The following is a 9,673-nucleotide window of genomic DNA, read 5'->3' on the forward strand; positions in this document are numbered from 1 at the left end:
AAAGCCTGAATTTGTCAAACTGGTTTCATAGTAGAACCATCACTGTAAAAACGTCATAGAATGGTGTGTTGCTCAAAAAACATTAGGACCCGGCTGTCAGGGGACAAACATGTAAGAAACATGAGAACAGAGAGAACCCAACCAGTAGGTCACAGTTTATCATCCCCCAGTCATCTCCTGAAGTCCATATGGTGAGAGACATCAGTATCTGGTTGTTCATTTACCAGAGGATGCTTATAATCATGCTGATGTGGTCTGTACTCTACAGTATTTTAGTGACTCAATAATAAGTTGTTTTTTTTAAAATGCTTTTTAGTTTTTAATAAACATTTAACAGCCTGTATGTAATCAATAAATGGCCTTTGTCTATCTTAAGAAAAACTCACTCAGAACTCTGATATGTTAACAGTACTAAATAAATCAATAAATACATGCATATACACATAAATAAGTTAATACATTAACTGTGTTAAGATAAGATTTAGAGTTTTTTAAAAAAGTTGTTTATGTTTCTGCAGAATCCAGTATTGCTCACTGGTTGGTCATTACATTTTGTTAGTTTGATTTCACTGTTTAAAATGATGCCACCTCTTTTCAGACAGAACCTGTGATAATAAAACTATACAAAATTTTTAGTTCCGTGTTAATAAAGCACTTAAAACTTTAAGTATGGCTAAATGCTTTTTTCAAAATTAAATATATCACTCCTTAGGTGGTAGTGGCCCCAAGTTCAGTAAAGTTGGAAAGATATTCACAGATTCGGACTTCCAGCATCAATAACTCATTAGATATAGGTTGTCAAAACATAAACGGTGCCTCTTTCCCATTGTTGCAAGGCAGACAATGTGCTACAAGCCCAGTTTTATCAAAAGTAGCTGTCTTTCAAGCTACAGGAATAACATTGGTGTCTATGGAGTGAACAGGGTCCGTCTGCAATTTGCAAAACCGCTGCAACAGTAAAGAGAGACAAATATTCAATAACTTCACTCTTATACATTGTAGTGTCACTAAAATCACTGCAGCCTTCAACTGGCTCCTGTTGACAAAGTATCTTAACAGAAATGTAAATGCTGTAATTTGATTCTTTTAATGAACCATGTAACTTGAATGGATGTGATGCTGGTGTGACCACAGTGCACATGTCTGATGTTGCTCACAGTGGTCCAAGGGACGCTCAGGGAGTTTGTGTGTTTGCTCAGACCCATGAAAAATTACAGGGAACACTGGGAGTCCGTGAACTTGTTGGTCCGGTTTGAAGGCCTCTGTGTGGTCCAGTAGAAGTCCACGTAGTCGGTGTTGGCTTTGAACCGCAGCGACTGGCCACCGTCAGGTGGACCGGCTCGTCCTCGTAGGACTCCTGTAGCCTTGAGGGAACCACAGGAACATTCAGTAGCTGTTGGAGTTCTTCCTGTCAGGCTCGTGGTAGAACGGCTCTGAAGAATCTTGTACTTGTCTTATCTGGAACAATCTAACAGCCTAAACTGTTAACAGCGGTGTAAAGAAGCAAACACACAGGCATAGATTAGGACTCAAACTAGATTTATTTTAGAAAACAAATCAGCTTAGAGGCATTTGTTCACACATGTGGCTGAATAGGAGGCCGTCCAATCAGATTCAAGGTCTTCACTCTGTAGGTTGGTTGTTCGGTGAGACTGTTGGACCTCCATCGGCTGACGTGGATGTTTGATGGTCTTCCTCTCTAGTGCCAGATGATTCATCCATGAATTCAGCAGCTACAGACTGAAATGAAACTCATGCTGCTGTGATTGAATTCCTGTTCCAGATCAAATGTTCAGAGCTCACCTTGAATGCAGCCGTCTGCTGTCTGATAGTTTTTCTCATTGCAGTCTTCAATAAAGTCTTTTTCCTCATGTCAGGATGTGGTAAGACTCTTTCTCAGTTGCTGCAGACGTCCCTCATTGTGCATCTCCAGAGAAGAAACAGAAAAACTGATCACTGCTTCAGCATCACAAACGCTCTCCAGCATTGAATGTTTTAGGAATTCATTCATTGTGTTGTGAGCTTTGAAGGAGCAGAAACTTTACAGCTGCCAAAGACATGAGCTCCAATTCTGGATGTTTTAGGAAATGAAGTTCATCAAATGAACACTTGATTTTTGCTGATAATTCTCATTAAATTACTGAAGAAATCTAACATAAAAACCTGTAAACTCTCAGGCAGCTTTTGTTAAAGTTTGTCTATAATTCTATCATCATATTCTGGAACCAGGACTCTGCAGAAGTTCCTTCAATCAGATACTTGTGTGTTTCTATTTAAGGCCTCAGGTTTGAACGTACAGCAGAGGATTAGAAAGGAGTGATTTTAATATTTAAATCAGTCCAGTAAATGTTTGGTGTGAAAATTATTAAAATTTTGATTTAGATAGATTTGTGTCAAATAATATTGTAGAGTCTCACTTAAATATATCCAAATGAATTCAGTGTATTTACATTTTATAGAATATTTGATTTCTTAATCTCAATACTGTAGGGTCTGACCCTAAATATTATAATAATGATGTCAATTTAAATAATATTTTAGTGCAGAGTCATAAACTTTAATCAGCTAAACTTGCATAATAAATATCACTGAACAATCTTAACCTGAACATTCATATTATTGAGGTAAATTTACATAAATCCTGCTATTCTAGAGTATTAACTGGAATATTTCTAACATTAATCTTTGTGTATTGTGCTGATAAACAACAATAACCTGACTTTCAGATAATATTTGTTGTCTGTGATTGTGAGACTAAATTCCTCCACATTCTGGAACTGGACTACATTTCCCAAAATGGAAACATGGACAGAATTTAACACTCATGTATCCATGGCAACGCTAACGTTTCTGCTTCTTACCAAAGTTCACAACACAAGTAAAGATTTTAATGTAAAACTTCAGGGATGACTGCTAACCATAAGTATTCTGATCAATACTTCATGATCAATATCAGGACAGATGTTACAATTCCAGCTGTTGCATTAGACTGCAGTTATTCACAGAGAAATTAAAACATCACATTCCTCATGAAAACTAGATGGGACTTTTATTAAATAAAGTGTTGGTGAATAAACAGTGTAAAAAGTGCAAAGCAGCTCCATTAAATCAGGAGATGTGAGACTTCCACAGCATGGATCACCATCTGCTGTGTTGATTCATAGCTGAATGTCAGAATGAACTGAGCTAGAAAAGCTGCTTTGAGCTGCAACATTACGGTCTGACAATCCAACACCATCACAGTTTTCATCTTCAGTCCAGGCCAGTCAGAGAACTTCAAGACCTTCCATCAGCTGGACCAGATGCGGCATCATCTCCTTCTGAACATCTGGATGACAGGAGAAAAGACAGAAATCAAACACAGAAATACAATTTATTCACTTTCATCATTTTATAAAAGTAGCATGAACTTTATTAAAACTTGACAATATCAGTAATTAAAGTAAATGTTTTTATCTCGTGTTGAAGCTAAATTTAAAGTCAATTTTAATGACAGTTTATCCTGAGAGGAGTGAGAATGGAGCTTTTCTTTCCTTTTTAGAATATTCCCTCAACATATTCTGTTTATTATTGGCTTTAGAAGCATTTTTCTTCACTTATTTATTTTTAGATACCTCAGACTGATGCACTTTGCTGGTTTGCAGATAATTTCATGTACAATGACAATAAAGATCTTCTATTATAACATATTTTGCTAAAACAAGAACTGCAAACCTTCTCAACCATCTCTCAGGCTGCAAAATTCCAACTGCGACCAAGAATTATCTGATGTAGTTATTATTATAATCTTTACTGAACCAGCCCTGGAATTAATAAAAATCTGTATATGGATATGATTTTCTCTGATGGAACCACTATGGAAGCTGTAGTAATTATTAACTATCCTTTGAAGGGAAAGATTAGGTCTTCTTCAGGTGGAAAAAAAAATGCTCTCCCTTAAAAAAAAAAAAATGCATACAATAAAGTAAATCTCTTCTGCACTGCACACATACTACACTTTTGTATAACTCTGGATGTCAGAGTAAAGGCAGACAGATCCACCAATCAGCCACAACATTCTGACCACTGACAGCTGAAGAGAACAACATCCATCATCTTGTTCTAATGCAACATTCTGCTGGGAAACCTTGACATTCATGTGGATGTTTGACATGTACCACCACCTAAACACTGCAGGACAAACAACCCCCTAGTCTCCATGGCAACAGCAGTCCTTGATGTCAGCTGCCTCCCTCAGCAGGACAAACTAAAACTGCTCAGGAGTGGTCCGAGGAACAGGACAGAGCTAAGCTGTTCACCTGGGTTCCACACTCCCCACATCCAGATCTGATGGAGCATCTGTGGGATGGTCCAGGATCAGCCTGGTCTAGGTAGGACCCACCCTGCAACCCACAGGACCCACAGAATCCACAGGATCCCCAGAGGTTCTGATGAACCACTGGGTCAGAGGAGTTTTAGCAGCATAAAGGGACCAACACAGTATTAGTCAGGTGGTCAGAATGTTCTACTGTTATATTGTCATGCTGATTATATGATCAGTAAATGTTACCATCAGTTATAACATCCACATTGATCAGGAAAAAAAACAACTATCAGTTCATTCAGAAACTGTGGGGTTAAACCTAAAAACACAGACCTCAACAGCAGTTTGTTTCAAAGAAGAACACCAGTTGGTTTTCACTAAAGAAGCTTTCAGAGAAACAATTAAATGACAGTTTTGTTCTCATTAAGTTCAGAGTCAGAGTCAGACAAAATAATGTTTACACACATCAGGAAAACAAAAACTTTAATAAATATTTCATTTGTATAAGTACTTCTATACATATAGATTCCTCTTTCTAAGTTTGATCAAATCACCATAACTCTGTGTCCTGTTGTACGATGTTTTCCCAACAGATGGCGCTACCCTCATGAATGGAGCATCAACAAGTGACGTCTACAACACAACAGAAATGTCTGGAAGCCAGTGGCCACCACTTTGAGCACCTCTTGTAATTGTAGCGGCCAAAGATAACTTTTATTAATCTGGTGATGTATGAATAAATTTGGTATTAAAATATTTATGCAAGTTTTTCTTTTCCTGATGTGTATAAACATTATTTTGGCTGACTCTGTATAATGGGTTTCTGACAGGTCACCAGGCAACATCTTTTTATAATAATGACAAACATACCTGCATTCTACAGGAGTGATTTTCCTCATGTGCAGGTAAAGATGTGTGAGGAGCTTAGAGATGACAGGAGCAGGAGTCATCCTCACTAATTCAGCTTCCACCTAGAAACACAAAGACCACAAACAAACACACTGATATACTCTCAAACGTTCAACCTCACAGCCTCAAAATATCTGTTTAGGAAGTGTTGTGTTCCTAAATTCTGCTGAAAGCATTGACAGACATTCTCTTACAAGGTTGTGTAAAAAGCAGCCTGTCCTCTGAGCTACTGAGAAATCTTCCTGAACAAAGTTTCTACGTGTAAATCAGCTCAACAAAAACTAAAGCCTCAGTCAGAGATAACAGGTATCGCAAATTATAAACAACTTTCTTTGTTAATTCAGACTTTCTGCTTCAACCTTACATAAAAAGGGGAGTTTAACTCATCAGGTGACTGAAAATGAACGGCTTGTGCAGTTCTAGATCCAAAAGTAGGATGTTTCAACTCATGTTTTACTACAAATACATGCAATAATAAATAAATACAATGGCTGGTTGTTAGTTTATTCACTATTAATGTCATTTTATATACTGGATTGAACTTCAGCAGTGGAACAGAGAAGGAATTTAATGAAATTATGGAGATTCAGAGAGGTAACGTTGCTCAATGTTAAGCACGGTTTAATTCAAACCAGCTGAATGTTAAACTTCAGTGCAGCTGAATGGGTTTCAGTTAACCTTAAAGTAAAATAACTTTTTTAAAAGCTAAAATACACAGCAGAGAAATACAGGTTGAGAAGGTCATTCTAATAATGAGGACAGCTGCGGCAGCAACTAACACAGGTGTTCAGCGGTAAGCTAGCCACCTGTGTTAATTAGCCCACTAGCTAACTTAGCCGCTTACCTAGCTAACGCGTCCGGACCAACTGCTCAAACACAACAAAACACAACTCTACACAAGTCGCTGACTTAACGTACAACAAGACAACGCTACTGGTTAGAAGTATTTATCTTCTTACCGTGTTTTACTCCAAAAACAAGGTCAACAGCAGCCAGAGACGCTACCAGACGTGCTGACCATAGATGATACTAGCGCGCTGTCTTCTATATTATCTATGGTCTGACCACTCACTGCTCTCTGGCTCCGCCCTCTGAGAATGTTGTTGTCGTTTGGCTCCACACTTGCTGATGACCACTTCCGGTCTCAGAAAATGAAAAAACGGACCTTTTTTCGTTTCTGTCGCTTCCTGATTTTACTTTTTTGTTATTCTAAATATAACACGAAAATCAAAGCATTTAAAAAAAAATCGTATATCCCTTTTTTGATCATGAAAAGGAAAAACGCCTTGTATTTCAATTTAAATTTTTGTATTTTAAAACGAAAATCAAATAACCACTCGTTTTTTGTTTTTCAATACCCGTTTCAGAACGGAAAATCCAATTACCAGATCCGTACATAATCCGTATATGGTTCGCTCATTCGTTTTTCCGTTTCAAAATAAAATAAAAAAAGCAATAAACCACGTTGTTTTTTTTTTTTTGTTTTTCCGTTTTTAAAACCTAAATGTAGAAATGTATCATTTAAATAATGAAAAAACCACAGCGTTGCTTTTTTGCTCTAGCTTTTTAAACCCGAAATACAAAATACGGCTGTTGTTGTAATTTGTAGCAACACCGGAAATCAACGAGGAAGAACAGTTTAGAGCTGGTCTGGACCGTGAACACATCAAGAATGGCTTCCTCGAGCCCTTTTCCTATTTCATTCTCTTTGAGAGTGGAAAAACCACGCGGAAATCATGGAGCTCCCCATTGCTCTATAATGAGAGTCAGGAGGTTCTGCATGGAGAGCAGTTTAAGAAGATCAATCAAGTGTCCAATGCTGTTTTGGAGAGAGCTGGAATTTGTTCTGTTAACCACGTTATTTTCAGTGCCATACTTTATTAACTGTAGAATGTTATGTTTCACTTTTGTGTGTTTTACAGTCAGATCCGACATGTGGACGACAGTTTATGACGGGATACTGGTCATCTACTGGTGCCACTGTTCCCGTTTAACTGGTGATCAGGTTAACTGGTGATAGTCTCCAGATGTTTCGTCCTCAGCTTCGTCCCGACCAGACCTGGCTGTGTGTCAAATAAAGATACTAGATAAAGAAGACCTCGCCGAAAAACGTCGGTATCACTACTTAATAAAGTCTATATCCATGTAAATATCATCTACAGACAGTAAAAAGAAATGTGCTGGTGAAATAAAAACATGTATTTTTTATGAATGGTGAGAGGAAACTATGGAATCCAGAGATAAAATTAGAGACCACAGTCTGACTCATCATGCCACCGATCAGTCCAGTAAACATCTTCACAAGGATGTAAAAAGGATTACAAAAATATAACACAAACTACCTGCGTAGTTTAATCACTCAGGCTGCAGTACTGGAAGTATTGTCTTCCTCTGGGACGTCTTTAAAAGTCTCTTTTTGCCATTTCTAAACCAGCCAGTTTTTGGAAAGACACAACTCACACAAATATATTGTTTGTTTTGACCAGATCGGATCCCTTCCATTTTTATTTAATATTGTCAGCGGTTAACGTGCTCTGAAATGACGGTTAGGACGAAGGACTGAACTCTTTTATTGTTTTCTGAGTGACTAGCTTTAACAACATGGTCTCAGTTTGTTCTGATGTATTTTATCAGATCCAGCTGATGTTCTGCTGCGTGTTGTTCTAATGTATTTTATCAGATCCAGCTGATGTTCTGTTGCGTGTTGTTCTGATGTATTTTATCAGATCCAGCTGATGTTCTGTTGCGTGTTGTTCTGATGTATTTTATCAGATCCAGCTGATGTTCTGCTGCGTGTTGTTCTGATGTATTTTATCAGATCCAGCTGATGTTCTGCTGCGTGTTGTTCTGATGTATTTTATCAGATCCAGCTGATGTTCTGCTGCGTGTTGTTCTGATGTATTTTATCAGATCCAGCTGATGTTCTGCTGCGTGTTGTTCTGATGTATTTTATCAGATCCAGCTGATGTTCTGCTGCGTGTTGTTCTGATGTATTTTAGCAGATCCAGCTGATGTTCTGCTGCGTGTTGTTCTGATGTATTTTAGCAGATCCAGCTGATGTTCTGCTGCGTGTTGTTCTGATGTATTTTAGCAGATCCAGCTGATGTTCTGCTGCGTGTTGTTCTGATGTATTTTAGCAGATCCAGCTGATGTTCTGCTGCGTGTTGTTCTGATGTATTTTATCAGATCCAGCTGATGTTCTGTTGCATGTTGTTCTGATGTATTTTATCAGATCCAGCTGATGTTCTGCTGCGTGTTGTTCTGATGTATTTTATCAGATCCAGCTAATGTTCTGCTGTGTGTTGTTCTGATGGGAGGCTGCTGAGGCTCTGAATGTTTCTGAGAACAAACCCGAGTTAAACCTGAAGTTCTGCTCTGGATCTGTTCTACTGAACTCAGACTAACACACAGCAGTGGACGAACTTCTATGTTGTGGGTTTTCTTGGTGAGACTTTAATTAGTTTTGTGTCTCGTTATTAACCAGGCAGCCTGTGTTAAGTTGTGATTATCTACAGTTAACCTGTGTTTCCTGAACAATCACCAGGTGTGAAACACCTGACAGGATGACAAAGATATATGTGGATGAAGCGGGACGTTTATCGGACTGATCGGTGGCATGACGAGTCAGACTGTGGTCTCTGATTTTATCTCTGGATTCCATCGTTTCCTCTCACCATTCATAAAAATACGTGTTTTTTTTTATTGCGACCAGCACATTTCATTTTACTGTCTGCAGGTGTTATTTACATGGATATAGACTTTATTAAGTAGTGATGCCGACGTTTTTCGGTAGGTCTTTATCTGGTATCTTTATTTCACACACAGTCAGGTGTGGTCAAGACAAATCTGCGACGAAACATCTGGAGATGGAAACTATCACCAGTTAACCTGATTAAACTGGAACAGGTCGGAATCGCATGAGTTTTTCACATTTTAATACTTAAAAATACTTACTTGGAATATTAAAGCGATTTTGTTCACACTGAGATCATGAGCTCTCAGTGTGATGCGTGGACTCCCTCTAAATAAGACAAACATGTCTTCGTTGTTTTCAAAGTACGTGGTGCGGAGTTTGGGACAGAGAAGTGAAGTCAAGTCGCCACGAGTTATGACTTTGACTTCCGGTTCTGCCGGCAGCTTCCAAATGTGAAAAGGCTTTTTCTCTTGTTTAAACCTTAAAATTTGTAAAAACGCAGCATTTTTTTCTTTCTCTACTTTTTGTTTTTCGAATTAAATTTTTAGACGAAGAAACGAAAAACAAAGCGATTATTTGTTTTTTCTTGTTTTATTTTGAAACGGAAAAACGAATGAGCGAACCATGCACGGATGGTACACGGACCGTCATTGAACCTGCTTTGAAAATTCTCCAACATGCGGCAACAGAACGGGAATACAACAATTAGTTTTAATAATAGTTTTACTAAGTGGCCTCCTTACTGAGGCCTTGTCCACACGTAGCCG

General features: G+C 38.2%; 1 long non-coding RNA gene across 2 annotated transcripts; it reads right to left on the reverse strand.

Annotated features, from left to right (window-relative positions):
* Positions 1-1,319: 1,319 nt before the first annotated feature.
* Positions 1,320-6,403, reverse strand: LOC129349090 (uncharacterized). 2 transcript variants are annotated; one of them, XR_008601945.1, is made up of 5 exons: positions 6,172-6,403; positions 5,174-5,274; positions 1,804-3,328; positions 1,583-1,740; positions 1,320-1,476 (listed from the first exon to the last, which is right to left on the reverse strand). It is a non-coding gene; the product is annotated as an uncharacterized LOC129349090 (long non-coding RNA). The 2 variants fall into 2 exon arrangements; XR_008601944.1 differs by lacking the exon at positions 1,320-1,476 and having other exon boundaries at positions 1,523-1,740; positions 6,172-6,400.
* Between the last annotated feature and the right edge of the window lie 3,270 nt (positions 6,404-9,673).

Source organism: Amphiprion ocellaris, chromosome 6 (genome assembly GCF_022539595.1).
Source record: "Amphiprion ocellaris isolate individual 3 ecotype Okinawa chromosome 6, ASM2253959v1, whole genome shotgun sequence".
Classification (NCBI taxonomy): Eukaryota; Metazoa; Chordata; class Actinopteri; family Pomacentridae; genus Amphiprion; species Amphiprion ocellaris.